The sequence below is a fragment of the Colius striatus genome, chromosome 1 (genome assembly GCF_028858725.1).
Source record: "Colius striatus isolate bColStr4 chromosome 1, bColStr4.1.hap1, whole genome shotgun sequence".
Taxonomy (NCBI): domain Eukaryota; kingdom Metazoa; phylum Chordata; class Aves; order Coliiformes; family Coliidae; genus Colius; species Colius striatus.
Window position 1 is genome coordinate 23717502 of NC_084759.1, and position 14710 is coordinate 23732211.

Consider the following 14710-nt stretch of genomic DNA (forward strand, 5'->3'; position numbering starts at 1 on the left):
GCTGTGCTGCTTGAATGAAAGATATTATTCCTAGTTGATGAGGAATCAAGAATTTTCTTCTACTTTTTCTTTCTGAGGCTTGAATTTCTGAAACAAAGCAGCTTAGTAATCCCTAACCAACTCTACCAAAAGGTCTAAAATACACGTGAATATTTTCTTAGACACAGCCTCTTTTGCAACCCAGAAATCTCATACTTGAGTGGTTCAAGAAACTGATGTTCCAGACATCCAGCCACATCTTGTTCTCCAGGAACAGCACAGCCCTCCAGCGACAACAGAGCGGGTGCTCAGTAAGGAGTGTTCGGCCTCTGTAACAGCTGAAAATGTTGGAGTGCACTCTGGGACAGTGCACAACACATTATATCCAATGCTTTTTGGAGGTGTCAGGTTTGCATAAATGGTCTGGCATGTGCAGTAAGTATGAAGTTGCTCTATCACAGAATCATTGAATCTTAAGGGTTGGAAGGCACCTCAAAGAGATCATCTAGTCCAAACCTTCTGCCAGAGCAGACTACCTAGAGTAGGTCACACAGGAATTCATCTGAGTGGGTTTTGAATGTCTCCACAGAAGGAGAGTTCACAGCCCATCTGGGCAGCCTGTTCCAGTGCTCCCTCATCCTCACAGTAAAGAAGTTTTTCCTTATATTTCTTTGGAACCTTTTATGTTCCAGCTTGTACTGATTGCCCCTTGTCCTATCATTGGACATCACTGAGAACAGCCTGGCTCCATCCTTCTGACACCTGCCCTTTACATATTTGTAAACATCAATGAGATCACCCCTCATTCACCTCTTCTCCAAGCTAAAGAGCTCCAACTCCCTCAGCCTTTCATCAGAAGGGAGATGCTTCACTCCATCATCTTTGTGGCCCTGCACTGAACTCTCTCCAGCAGCTTCTTGTCCTTGGACTGAGGGGCCCAGAATTGGACACAATATTCTAGATTATACTATATTCTACATTATACACTACTTCATATCAGAGTACACATTTAGAGGTTCCCATCTCCAGGAACAGAAGTCTCATCATGTAGCAAAGACAGACATGACTGTTTCAGGAGCAAGCCCTATCTTGTAAAGCATTGCACTGTGTAACCTGCATGCAACTAAGTCTGCTTCCAGATTTGGTCCCAGCAGTCCATTCCTGTTCTTGTGTGCTTAATAGGGATATTCTCTATCTTGTGTTTGCATTAATAGCTGTGCAGCATGAATATAAAATACTATTCTTAATTGATGACCTCTTGCACTAATTTTAGTCTACTATAGACAGGAGATGAAGGCTCAGGCCACTGGTCATTGAGCCTCACTCTGATTTTACTTGCCTCTGAATAACAGCATCTGCTTTACTAGATTGGTTTGTGATAGTCAGGATTAGTTTCTTGGGAAATAAAACTTTTCCATTCTATGTGAAGCTATGACCAGACTAAGCGCAATGACTAACAATGCTAAGGGCAGAAAAAGCAATATTTCTCAGAAAGATAACTGACGAGCAGTTCTTATTCCTAGTCCCTGAAAGATATTATATTAACCCCAACACTACATTTTTTTGGCTGTGAGAAGTTCATAACTTGAGAAGAAAACTTATTATATATAATTTTCCCTCTTACTGGTTCACTAACATAAAGGATACTGACACTTTCACTGTCCTGACACATTCTCCATCTCTGTTACAAATGCCAGTAAGATGAATTCTGTGTTCGCACAGAGCACTGCAATATGAGGACAAGAGAGAATGAGTGGTGAGACATCTGTAGTCATGATATGTTCTTACTTCCCAAAGCCCAATCTAGCCAAGCTCACTCCTCATATCCACCATATTAGCTTGTGAACTTTGAACAGGACTCCAAAACCTACTTATCAGACTGACTTCATTTCATTTCAGACTCTCTCAAAGGCTCAGTGAAACATTGATGTACACTTTTTAAAATAAAGGAACTTAAAAAGGTCAATATGCAAAAATATTGTGCCATATCAGTCATACCTATGTGGACTTCTCAACTATTCTACAGTATCTGAAATGTCCTGAGACATGTACATTCAGTTATGACTGCTCACTGTATGCCCAGGTTAGTCGTCCGAGACAGTTACTCTTCAATACAAGTAGAGGCAAATAGGGACCTCCAAGAGGCCAGTCGTTCTATCTGCTTTAGACACTTATTAAAGAGAAAATGAGCCTCTCTCAGTGGCTGCTTATCTTAGGACAAATGAATCCCACCTCAAATCTTAAGTTAGTCCCCTTCATGTTTGAGTTAAAACCTTCTTCATGAGTAATGCCACAGAAATAATAACCTGGGTCACTCGAGGGTGTGACTTGAACAATGCATCTTATACTACAAGTTCTAGACAGATTCTGCTCTTACATGCACTGGTCCAAATAGAAATATAAGCAGAGAGAGCAGAATAAGTCTCCAAAAATGTTTATGTTCCTGATTAATGCAACCAGCACAGTGTAATACAGACAGTTAATTGCAGAACATTCCAGCTGTTTCATGGCTTCTTACCAAATGGGAATGAAGTTAAACAGTTTGCAATAGTTTACTAAATAATAAAATTGTTTTAAAAAGCCCTTTGGGTACTGAAAACAAATTGTTTTCTTTCTTTAATGTGTGGAGGGTATGAGCATTATGGTAACCACCTCACTGAGCTCATCAGGGGAAAAGTCAGACCCAGGTTGTGCTCTCAGTCAGAGAAGGCACTTTCCATCTCATGACAACCACAGATCAGGCAAAGCTTGTTTGAGACGGTGCTGGTATCTCCAACTTACTTCTTTTTGAGCTTTAAAACTCATCCATTTTGCTATAATCAATTAGTTCCATTTCATTCACTGTAGTATAAGCATGGAGAAATTATTAACAGAACTGTGTAGTTAAGATCAGGCAGGTTTTGAGTAAATTGTAAGGTGTTTGTCACAGTGGGATTATATCTTTATAAATGGCTTATGTTCCTAAAGCAGATAAGATATAAGTACACTTTTGAAATTAAAACCAATGCAACTATCTAAAACCTACTCCAAAAAAAAGATACTGCTGGTTTGAACCAAAGTATCAAGAATCAGCTCTAGAACTTTTGCATTGGACTAAGAACGATGCCACATGAAGGTCTGCGCAAAGTTATTTTTAAAAGTTCAGAAACTAATAGGCAGATTTTAGAAAGTTCAGTTATACATAGACTAGAAAGGAAGGTCAATAGATTTTGATCTTGTCCATGCCTTTTGGCCATATTTTCCCTCATTGTAAGAAAAGTCACGTAATATTTCCTGAAACCTTTTTATCAGGGCATGATCTAAAGCTTAATAAATTAATTTGAGAAACTCATACTTATTTCAGTTAACTGGAGTAAATCTTCACCTGGCTTTTTCTGAGGCAACCTTCCCCAAGTCTCACTTTCAAAGATGCCGTCTTCCTGACCTGAGGTTCTAAAAGAAATCAACATATTCAGAATTTCTCCAAGCACTGATCAATTTGCTTTCAGAAAGAAGCCTACTTTTCTTTTCTAGTTTTTCTTCCCTGGTAAGTAATTCAGACATATGAAGATTCAGTTCAGTTCTTTCTGGGATTTGAAATACGTACAGACGAATGCAAAGGGTATTGTTACAGCAGTGTAACAAGTAACCTCTCATCGGCTGAGCTGTGGTGACTGTCCATGGACATAAACCTAGACAATTACAATAGTGAAGTTAAACATTTTACCTTAAACTTCTCTGAGAGTATGTAAGATGATTGCCCTGCATCTCAAGACTTGACACATAAGGTGCTGGAGATTTGTTAGCTTCAGTTCAGATGCATACATCCACTTATCCTCCTGAATACATTGAGTATGTGACCACAGCTGGAAATCTGGGACAAACAGTTTCACTGCCATGTCTTTTATTTCTTCGGTTCATTAGTCTGTATAAAACTACCAGGCAATACTAATTAGACCACTAAAAAAAAAAGAAACAGAAAGAGTAAGGAAAGATTAGGAGGGTGCACTGCATCTTGTAACATCGTGATCAGTTAAGTGTGAAATTACTGCTTATCACTACTATACATTTTCTATTACCCTATGGACATTTTCAAACTCAGTATGTTGCTTGTGGAAAAATAAACTTTTTAAAGCTGCAGGTTAATGTCAAGGTTAAGCAAATGTGAATGTATGTATTTCAAAGCAAAGCCAAACAAACCAGAAGATTTTAGTTCTATTTTTTGTGGCTTTGGAAAAAGAATTTAAATTCAAGTTAATTATTTTCTCAAGATGAACTTTTGAATAAACAGAAATTTGCATGAAGAAATCCAGGCATTCTACACTCTGCTTTACATGTGTGTATTAAGAAGCTCTAAGAAGAGTGTCTTATCATCCCTGACAAACAATTCCCCCTGCATCATATGCAGCTTGGCCACATTCCAAATCCTGCCCCAGAGAATGTATTTTTCTGGTGGATATAAAAGGATTATATTTCTCCTTTAAGGGATACATTCTGCACATGATTAATTACCACACGGATGTGATATTGATCCACTCAGAAAACTGAATTTTAGTGTCATGATTTGACATGGAGCCGTAGCTGATAATACAGAAGGGACTGTAAGAAGTTGCTCAAAACTCTCCCCAGCTCTGAGCCAGACCCACTTCTGGGGCTGAGCTAATTAGATATCTCCATGATCACTTTTTAAGAAGAAGCCAGAAAAGGAGGCCTGTTCCTGTTCTTTCTTGCTGTCTTTAATTCCATCTTTTCTGGCTGATGATGGTGCAAGGAGTTGGAAGAGAGAGAAAAGCAACCATGTAGACCCCAAGGTCAGTGAGGGAAGAGAGGAGGAGGTGTGCTGGAGCAGATATTCCCCTGCAGAGAGGACTGGTGAAGCTGAGATTTGTTTGCGTTTCATTAAAGACCCCATGCTAGGGGCAGTGACTATGACCAGAAGAGGCCGTCTCCTGTGGGAAGGACCCTGTATTTGCAGGAGCCATAGGAAGCTGGGATGAAGTCACACCAGAGAAGTTTGCTAAGGACTGTGTCCCATGGAAGGGATCCTGCATTGAAGCAGGTGAAGAGTGCAAAGAGTTGTCCTCACCTGAGAAGAGAGAAGAGGCAGAGCCCATCTATAAGAGATTGATCACATCCCCCATTCCTTACCCTCCCAAGCCATTGAGTGGGAAGGAAGTAGAGATATTGGGAGCATTGAGCTGGGCCTAGAAAGAAAGGAGGGACAAGGGGGAAGATCTTAAAGTTCTGGTTGTATTTTTCTCATCATCCTGCTCTCTTTTTGCTTTTTGTTCTGTTCTGTTTCTAGTAGGTACTTGAATAAACTTTCCTACTTTCCTCTCTAAGTCAAGAAGTGGAATCTGTTTTGCCCGGAACTGTAATTGGCAGTGAGCTCTCCCTGCCCTTGTCTCAATCTGCAACATCCTTGGTTATGTTTTTCCTCGCATTCTGCTGAGGCCTCCATCATCCTAAAAAGGGTGGGGATAGATGTGGGGCATCGAGCAAGAGACTGTCATGGTGCTTCATTGCTGGCTCGGTTAAACCATGACTTTTATAAACAAGATCACAAACAAGATCATTTTGTTGATTCACAAAAATTCTAGTAATTCACTAAAATAGAGTTGTTCATGTGTTTATTGCAATAACATCAATCATGCTAAAACTGTGGTATTTGATAACAACAGAGGTCATCTACATACACAAAAATTGTTAACTCTTGTACTGCACAACTGAGTCGGTATTTTAGTACTGCCAAATGTCTCACAAACAACAAGCAAACTCATATTTTGTAGGGAACATCTTAAAGGGTTAAATTTCAAAACCACATAACTATTCACTTTTTAAAGAGGACACTCCTCTTAAATAGTAGATATTGTAATAGATCATTTAGTTTATATATGGGTACTCTTAATTTTTGAAATATTTTTACAGTTACACAAGATATAAGAACTATAAAGATGTTATGATGTTTTGTTATAGAAATTAGAGCATGAAAAATAAAATATAAAACAATATCTCAAAGTTTTCCCATAAAATACATTCAAATTACCTCAAACAACAATAAATCTAATACACTATGTATCAGGGCTTAGATGTTGTTATAGAAGTTAGCAGTATATAGGCGAGAGGAAAGACATGCAGTAATAGTACATCTAACATTAATATTGATTCAAGAATGGCATATTCTAGTCTATTGCTTGCCTTCATTTTTTATCTGATCTAACTCCTACTGAAGTTGAGAAAAGATTTCCAATTACTTCAGTGAAAGTTGAATCAGTAACTTTCACTTAGTAGACGTGCAAAGATATGCAAACTAAAACAGTTACTGGCATAAACCAAATCAAAGCTTAACACAGCTCTCTGCAAAATAGCCATGATATGGTGATTCTCATATGTATACTCTTTAGTTACATCTTCTTACAGTGCAGCATTCGGTATGATGTAAACTAATCACCATTGTACCACAAAAGCATCAACTTTAATTAACATGGTCACATAAACTTGGAATCCATTGATCATGTGACACTGAATCATCACTTATGTAGGCTATACCATAATTAAATCACATTGAGGTTTAATCTACACATATATAACAGTGTTTCAGTGATGTCTTTTCACAGGGAAATGTATCACTTCTTGTAACCGAGCTGAGCAATAGCATACAGGTCAAGCAGCATTGGACACTTTTGGGACAGGAGTTCCTAAGGTGAAGATCTAGTAACCTGGACAGAGATGAGAGCTCTTGTCAGTAAGCTCTGCCTGGACAAAAAGGCTTTCCCCAAAACTTTAAAAGCTGATTTACTTTTCTTAAAAGGTATTGTGAGATGTAAGACGCCCAAACATACATCGGAGGCAGTAAGCTTCTAACCAAATACCAGAGTTTGGTATTTTTAGTCAGGATTTAAAAGCTTGGTCTCCTAAGTCCCCTCACTGCCTCAGCAGGGTGGCACAGACGGGAAACAGGAATCACTGCTCTTGTCTGATATAGCTTATGGGTATGAATAGGGCTATAGGGTTTTATCTTGTTGTTTGCTGATCAGATTTTGTTTTTTTCTGCAATCAGGATTGAATGCAGACTATGTGAGCTTCAGTCACAGACATGACACACTGAGGGCGGAAGGATGTTCCAAAGGCTGATGTGCTCTTTAAATGCAAATTTTAAATGAGAAAGAATATTTTTCTGAGAAAGGTAAATGATGAGAGATAGTTTACTTTGTGCAATGTAAAGGGTATGTGATCACACAATCACTGTTAAAAGTGACCCCATTTTTATTTCTTTTGACATTTGTGCATGTTCAGTCAATTGAAAAGACAGACAGAGCACTGCGAGCCAGTGTCTAGTGCCAGTTACACAGCTACGGATCCACCGAAGTCTTGCCAACATGTACAAAGAGCTTAGGATTTTGAATGAGATCGTGTGGGTTTATTTACTTTAGCCTTTGCAGGCCAGCAGAGCAATGGCTTTGGATCAACAACTGGAAAAAAGAATTTAGCCACTAGCATCTCTACAGGAAATCACCATCCTCTTGTAATGCTGTCAAATAAAGAAAAGTAAAAGATGTAGGTACAAATCTTAGAGCATAGTTAATGAGTCTCTTATTGAGCAGTTTTCTCAATAAGCATTTACCATGAAACATTAAAAAAACCCTATAACAAATTTATAAGACAATGGGGAAAATAGCATTGATAAATGTCTTCAAATCATTAGTATAGGTCTTCTGTTATATACTAACAAGATGTGTGATTTTTTTAAAAATGATACATTTTTTGGATTCTACAATAGCTTCTGAGGTGAACTATATTATGCAGTTTTTACAAGTAATTTATCTTGTGGACTTACACTATCTGTCTTTCTATAGTGGAGTGCGTGTTATTGTTCTTATATCATTTACAGTATTTAAGTGTTCTAGGAAATAATATATAAAACAGTGTATAGGGGAAAAAAAGTTCAAAATGGCTTCAGGAACATTTCTGATGCAAATTTCTTCTGTATTATTTCATGCATGCAGTCATTGTGCTTCCATTTTCTGCATAAGTGCCCAATTACTGTATGGTTACAACTAAATAAATCTAAAAACTTACAAATATCAGAGCACTAACTGTATGAATTTTAGCTTTCAGAAATACTGAGGATGTCTTATTTATCACTTTGAATATAATGCCAGTTTCACATCTAGTTTAAAAAATGGATCAACTTGTGTGAGCTTAGGGTTACTTCAGAGTTTTAATGATGTAGCTGCAGAAAGTGAAAAAGAAAAAGTGAATTCATAGAAAATTCTAGACAAAATCTCCAGAAAAATACTTTCTACTCTGCCCAAATCTCAGAAACCGGCCAGACTTACTTTTAAAATTTTCAAAGATAAAGCAAAGAATCTAAATGTGACAATAATTGGTCTTAGATCGAAAACGTGAAACAGAAACTTGCACTAGTAAAAAACTGGATAAAATTGCTTTGAGTATACAGCTTGAAAACTTAAACATAGTGGATAAACCCATTTTGAGTTTTGAATTTCATTATATACAGTACTTATAAATTACCAGTTTCTTACTTAGGCTAACTCCTACTACAAGGGCTGGAAATGTTTTTCCTCTCTAACCTCCTCCCTGATATCCTTTTCTTTTAAAAAGCTCTAGGAAAATATCAGGATAATGTAAATGGAACTTAGTGTTATTTATGATGTCTCCAAAATTAAAATTCAATGAAAATTATTTGGAGTCAGATCCTTCAGTAGTACCAAGACTATGTGGTGAAAACCTAGTCCAAACAGCCCAATACCTCCCAGAGCCAATCTAGGCTGTATCTGTTCTAGTAAATAAGATGCATTCCCTGAATTTGACATCAAGTAATGTGATGTAAACTGTAAAAGCAAGAGAATATTTTTCGATCCCGTTTTGAGAGATGTTGATGAATGGAAATACATTAGGTTGACTCATGGTTTTCCATTCTTGATATAGCTGTTCAGATAGCATGTATCATAGAATCACAGTATGATTTAATCATAGAATTGTAGAATAATATTATCATAGAATAATTTTGTTTAGAAGGGATCTTAGTGATCATCTGGTTCCAATCCCCCTGCCATGGGCTGTCACCTTCCACTAGACCAGTTTACTCAAAGCCCCATCCAATCTGGCCTTGAAGACTTTCAGGGATGCAGGATCCTCAGTTCTTCTGGGCAACCTATTCCAGTGCCTCACCACTCTCACAGCAAAGAATTTCTTCCTAATATCTAATCTAAATCTACGTTCTTTCAGACTGAAATAATGATTATTTCTCCTATCACTACACTCCCTGATAAAAGGTCCATGCCTATCTTTCCTGTAAGCCCCCTTTCTATAAAGTCCTCTGGAGTCTTCTCTTCTCCAGGCTGAACAACCTCAACTGTCTCAGATTGTCCTCATAGGGAAGGTGCTCCAGCCCTCTGATTGTAATCATGGCCCTCCTCTAGATCCACTGAAGCACATCCACATTTACCGTAAATTGTAGGCCCCAGAGCTGAACACAGTATTGCAGGTAGAGTCTCAACAAAGCAGAGTAGAGAGGAAGAATCACCTCTCTTAGCCTGCTGGCTACATTTATTTTCATGCAGCCCAGGATAAGGCTGGCTTTCTGGACTGTGAGTGCATATTGCTACATCATTTTTAGTTTTTCATTGACCAAGACTCTCAAGTCCTTCTTGGCAGGTTTACCCTCAATCTATTCATCTTATACAGAATTGCACTATGGTTGGGATTGTCTCAACCCATGTGCAGGACTTGGACTTGTTGAACTTCATGATATTCACATGATATTCACACCTCTCAGGCCCTCTGGATGGCAGGGAAAGACTTTTGAGAAGGTCTTTCTGGATGGCATCTCTTCCCTTTAGAGTATCAGCCACACCAGTCAGCTTGGAGTCATCTGGAAACTTTCTCTGGGTGCACTCAAACTCACCCATGTCTCCAATAAAGATGTTAAATAATATTAGTCCCTGTACAGATCCCTAAGGGATAACATTTCTCACTGGTATATCTTCAAATTTTAGAATCCTTTCTGAGTAGTGAGTATAAGAACTGCAAATGGAATGAAAAATACTAAATGTAACAAACCAACACAGCAGGATCAATATGTTTTGGGTTTTGTTTTCTTTTTCTTAGTATTTTCCTAATAACTTTCTATCTGGTTTTGAACACTGCTAAACACTGAGCCAGCATTTTCAGACAGCTGGTCTAGATATCAACACCTGAGATCTTAGTTTAAGAATATCACCTTTTGCTTTTTTTTATTGCTTTTTTTTTCCTCGTTTCATTACACTATAATTCACTATCTTTAGCCTTTTCTGAAACTTTTGTCAATCATTTCTCCTCTTGATTTCTCCTCTCTTTAAAACTTGGTAATATCAACCAACTGTAACCTCACTATTTGCTCTTGTTTTTAAGTCATCTATGGATATACTGAACAGTACCAGCAGGAACTTCCATTTTCAGTGGGAGGTGGTAGCTCAGGACCACTCTGTACTATGAAAACTAACCATTTATTACTCCTCTGATTTTCTGTACTTAACCATGTTAGAATATTCCCCCTAATTCATGTGACTTGTTTCTGTAACAGTGACTGACAAAGGAAATCCATATAGTCTGTGATCCTTTTTATTAAGGATCTCTCTTTTGGATGTCATCTTATTTCTGGCTTAAATACTTTCTTTGTCTTTCTAATGTCTCTTCATAAGTAGTATGCATTTCCTTTGAATGTCCTAATTGTTGTTTAACTATTTAATAGATTTTAAATGTCACATAAAAGCATTTTACCCTGTGATTCTCCCCTGTATCTTCTTTTTAACAAGAAACACCATTTTGTCAAGCTTATGATGCCTTCTTTTTGACATTAAATAGTATGGTAGCAGATTGGGTCACAGGATACTTGCTATGACAACAAATATGCTGGAGCTAAGCACTTCATTAAAAACTTTTGAGTAAAAAATTTTGGATGCTACTCAGGAGCATGGGAAGGATGAGGAGGATGGGAAGAAGAGATGAAGAAAGAGAGGAAAGAAGAATATATCTATCCTGGAAATTCGTCTTTTCCACAATTCCTAAAGAATCTAGAAGCTTCCTCACTTCTCTAGTGTTTATCCTGAAAGTCTCAGCATGGAATCACTCCCTTTCTCTTGCTTCCTTCTTAATATTTTGAGGGCTATTATCCTGGAGTTGAGTTGCTCAACTAAAGAAAACGTGGAAAAAACTCTGTGCCACTCTGAAGGACCCAACTCTGGACCCCACAACCTGCCCAGGGGATTTTCTCAGTAGAGGTTTCTGTAATGTGACAGTAGAAAACCAGAAAGTACAGCCTTAGACCATGAAAGTTTGATGACACCGAATAATCCCTGGGGAACAGCAATTTTCTCAGTCCTTTAGGTAAGACTGTGCCAAGTGTGCAGAGGGACTTTTCTGTGATACATGAAGAGAGTCAAATGTGCTACTGAGACAGATGGCTTCTGCAAAGTGAGTCTCCCCAAAGTGTGTACTATTACAAGGTGAAATAAACCCAGAGTCCTCTAATGTAAGTGAAAAACTGAAGGTTGAGTGCTGCATGGTAAACACCAGTAAAATACGGTGTTTTCAAACAGCAGGTCTGGGTGGAATTTTAACTACAAATATTTTTGCAGTTCTGAAGGAGAAACACTTTCCAATTTAGCAAAGGATCTGAATGAAGGGAACAACTGTGGCAAAACAGAGTGTGAACATACTAGATTCTGCCAAAAACGAAATCCTTGAGGGGAAAGGAGGATGAAGGTGAACTCTCAGAGTTCTATTGGATTAGTTCCAGTGTAGTACTGCATATTGAAATGAACAGCAGCGAGGCTTGAAACAATTTCTGGTAAGGAATCTGGATTTCTTTTCTCAGTCCCACAGTGCTACAGATTATATATGGGTTTTACATCATATTCATTAGCTTCACTTCTCTAACTAACCATTTGGGTCCCACAATAATTGCAAACTTTCACTTAACTCTCTTTGAACGGTTGTGTAAAAACTCATTATTATATTCACTTTATAGAGCCTGGAACCCTCAACAAGTAAACAAGAGTAAGAACTTCATCAATTTATGGCATTACAACAGTTGACTCAAAAGAATATGTCAACAAATGGAAATGAAAGAGAGAAGCAGAGGCTGTGGAGAAGGTTAGGAGAAATGTTGCTCCTCTATCTGACAGCTTTTAGAGGGTGGTAGAGCTGATGATAGACTGAGAAACCCACCCCTTCTTTGGAATTGTCATTATTTTCTCATCCCTGTGATGATAAGTACCTGCAAACCACTGCAAAACAGAATTAGCCTCAGTGTAAGATAGAACTAGAAATCCAATTCAGCTTTTAAATCAATGAAGAAACCTTGCCAGATATCTTTAGCTCCAAACTTGATTTCTTTGTCAGGAGGAAAATCCAAGTCCAATGAACTGTGTGAGGAAAATAAAAAATAGTGCTGATCCATGTGAGAGAGCTATTTCCTTTAATAAAACACATTTTAAATTTGTATCTGTTCACAGGAATATAAAATACCAGTTGGTAAAAAAATAATTATAATGAGAGACACGCTAATTGAATAGCTATATTAAGAAACTAAAACCATGAATCTACCTAATGCATTTCCATTCATCAGCTGCTCAATTTCCTCTGTCTCTCAAAACAGGATATGAAAATATTCTCTTGCTATTATAGCTTACATAACATGTTGGAATATTTAGAAAATATCTTTTATCTGACATCACAGCTTCTTTATCAAATGAGATCTCTTTTTATCATTAGAAAAACCTCAAAAACATAAACTAAGACTGAAGAGACTCTATCTATTAAAGAGCTACCACAAAGGTTAAAGAAGCTTTGTAAGACATGAATAAAAGCCTTTAAAACAGGCTCCTTAGCTATAGCTACGTTACTATTTTACAATCAAGTATGCCTATGGCTCATAGGCATAGGATATTGCCTATCCTTCAATCAAGGAGCCTATGGTTCTACCCTTGGCACTGCCACCTAACAAATTACCTCATTATCCCCCTCCCGAGTAAAGGAAAATTTAAATGACAGCTCAACATCTTATTGAAAGCTTAAAAAACCTAAAGCACAGTCCAGAACAGAATATCACATAGTTCTTCTTTGGGACTGAGAGCTGTGAGTTTAATCTACAGTTAATATAAGAACTTGTAATCCACCTAGAAAAGTATGGATTATGAGGGTCAGTGCAGTTAAACTGTTCTAAGGCAGTGTGTGCTAATCTATAAGGAGATATGCTAAGGAAAAGTGTTGGGAATGTGATACTTCTGCTCCTTTATGACTAGTAATACAATGTTTCTCCTTTATCAATGTTTTTTTTCCTTATAGAATCTTGTAATATTTCTTTTTACAAACAAATGCAAAGGATGTTTCTTGTAGAGCAGTTAATTATACTTGGACAAATATTTAGCTGTACTATGGAAAGCAGCTTAGCAAGTTATTTGAGATCTCAAAACTAGGACAGTTTCCATGCAGAACTTCTTTATTTCATCCTACAGAACTGTTAGTGTTTCAGGAAAGGGAGCTGTCTCCTGATACCTCTGACAGGGGATAAACATTTTCCTGCACACAGCAGGAAAAATAGTAAATTGATCAGGTAGGAAAAAAAATATGCTAACACGGGTATATGCCCATGATTTGTGTAAGTGCATTGCTGAGTCAGTTGGAGAATAACATTGCAATTACAGAACAAGTGAGACTAAAAACCCTGGTTGCTGCCATGTAAGTTTCCATCCAAACTGCCTAAGTTCAGTCATTAACAACTTTCAGGAGCTATCATCTACCAGATTTTACAGGTAGCTTTACTGTTCCACAGTAATTTGGGTTTTTAAAGTTTAAAGCTAAATAATCCAATTATTTTTGAAAACTGGAAAAGCAGAGGAATACCATCCCCATGGCAAATAATGATAACCATTCCTAATTTAGTTAAGAGCTCTAATGTCAACACTGTTACCCAACCATGAATGACATACCACGTTTGCATCTGGAAAAACACAACTCCCTTTCTTGTAGAGCAGGGAAGAGTCAAAATGTACTAGGCCAATGCTGCACATTTCATGCACCTTTACCAAAGGTGCCCAGAGCTCCCATCTGCCCTCTGTAATGAAAAAGAAGCTTGAACTATTTACCAAATCAACAAATGTTTTTTAATTCTTAGGAACTTCCAATTTGCCTTTTTTTTTTGCTGTGAGGAGGGAGTTGAAGTTCATGTTTAAGTCCCCAGTAAGTCCAGCTGACTGATAACAGGAGCTTTGTGAGACATCTTCGCCAACTTATTCTCCCCAACCTTGAAGATCTTGGAGTTGTTTTACCAGAAACTCTTGCCCCACCAGAGCTACATCACATTGCAGCTCTTTGCCTGGCCATGAGTCCCATACATTGAGAACCCAGCCCATGGGCTGACCCAATCCTGGCCTCTCCTTGGTCCATCATTCCCAGAGAAGTGCTCGATGCTGTGGGCTGGGACTGTTCTTGGCTGCCCCCAGCTGCCCTGCTCCCTGGCTGGGGACAGTGAGATGGTCTGGCTGGTGACACTCTGCCCTGTCTGCCTTGCAGAAAGTCTTGGCTCGCAGCTTCCCCTTCCCTTACAAAGCATCCCATCCTCCCTGCCTTCTGATAAACATTTTTTTATTTTATTTTACAGATTAAATATGTGTGAGTGAAAGCATTTTGAATAGAAACAAAAAGAGTGATAGCTCTACTTTAGCTGCCATTTTCCACCCCACTT